The following is a 1,728-nucleotide window of genomic DNA, read 5'->3' as shown; positions in this document are numbered from 1 at the left end:
TATACCATTAATACTAACCAAATGAAAGTTAGGCAATGTCAAGTATTGGTGGGAATGTTAAGGCACAATAATGATAATTTACTGCTGGGGGGGTGTGTAGACTGCTGCAGCCATCTGGAAAGCAATCTAACACTTCTCGGTGAGATTAAACACAAGTATTCTCTTTTTCAGAAATTTCATTCATTGACATATATTAAAAATTATCACAAAGACCACCCCTGGAACATATAAGAGAACATTCACTGAAGCACTGTGGAAAACGGAGGGAGAAAAAAGGGGGCAGATGAGGAAAAGGAGATGGAGGAATAGAGAGAGAAACAGGAAAAGAGATGAAGACAGGTAAAGAAATGGAAATGGTAAAAGATGAAGACAGGTATGACAGAGCAAAAGGAATAAATGAGAGTATCAAAAATAATAAATAGCAAGCAGGTTTTAAAGAGAAGAGATATAATGGGAAAAAGAGATATTTAAAGATATAGTGACTGGGGCTTCCCTGGTGGCACAGTGGTTGAGAGTCCACCTGCCAAACCAGGGGACACGGGTTCATGCCCTGGTTCGGGACAATCCCACATGCCGCAGAGTGGCTGGGCCCATGAGCCATGGCCGCTGAGCCTGCATGTCCGGAGCCTGTGCTCCTCAATGGGAGAGGCCAAACAGTGAGAGGCCCGCATACCGCCAAAAAAAAAAAAAAAAAAAGATATAGTGACAATTTATTAAAAGTGACCCCCCAAAATTCTACCTATAGATTCAAAAAGTGGCACAAATCCCAAACAGGGTAATTACAAGCGACAAACAAAAATGTTCCAGGTACATCACAGATTTTCTTAAAAAAACAAACCAAAAATATATATATATAAAAGCAGCCAAGGGAAAACCAATAATACTTAGACCTGACTTAAAAAGATTAAAGTCAAAGATGGCAGTGTGGGAAGACACAGAGTTCACATCTCCCCACAACCAGGGTGCCTCCAGGACGGTGGTGGGGGACCTTGACATCCAAGGAGACAGGAGGGAACCCCCAAGTGAACCGGTAGGATGTGGGGGGACTGAGGGGGGAGGAGAAGTGGAGGCTGGACAGGACTGGTGCCCCTGAGGGGTGGCTGAGAGGGGAGAGGGGTTCCCACGCCTGGAGGGACCCTCGGGGGTTTGGATCGGGGGGAGCGCGACCAGCTTATCCCCTCCCCAGTCGGCCAGGGAAGTCTGCCCGGCTCTCAGGCCAGGTCCTAACGCCCACAGAGGCCTCCTCTGGGCCACACTGGTCCAGGGGCGTAGCACTGACATCAGGGGAAGAAAAGGAGAAGCAGGCAGGAGGGGCCCTCCAGGAGGGGAGAAGCAAGAGTGGAACGGAGGGCATTGGCCCCAACCACTAGAGCCCAGGGAAACCTACTGAGCTCCCAGGCTGGTCCCCCACCTTCCAAAGACCCCTCCAGGCCGCATGGGTCCTGGGGGCATAGGAGGGAGGCGGGGGCGGGGTGGGGGGGGCAAGGAAAGGCATGTGGGAGGGGCCCTCCAGGACCAGAGGAGTGGGAGAGGGTGTTAGCCCCACCCACTGGAACCCTGGAAACCTACTGATCTCCCAGGCTGACCTCCACCCTCTAAGACCAGAGGCGGGAGACATGCCTGGGCCCCTTCAGTTCTGTTGAGCCTAAGCCCCACCCCACACACCCTCCAGGGTCTTTTCCAGCCCTGTGATTCCTAAGAATAGGCCCCACCCACTGCTCAAACCCC

The sequence above is a fragment of the Lipotes vexillifer genome, unplaced genomic scaffold (genome assembly GCF_000442215.2).
Source record: "Lipotes vexillifer unplaced genomic scaffold, Lipotes_vexillifer_v1.1 scaffold571, whole genome shotgun sequence".
NCBI lineage: Eukaryota > Metazoa > Chordata > Mammalia > Artiodactyla > Lipotidae > Lipotes > Lipotes vexillifer.
This window is presented reverse-complemented; position numbering follows the sequence as displayed.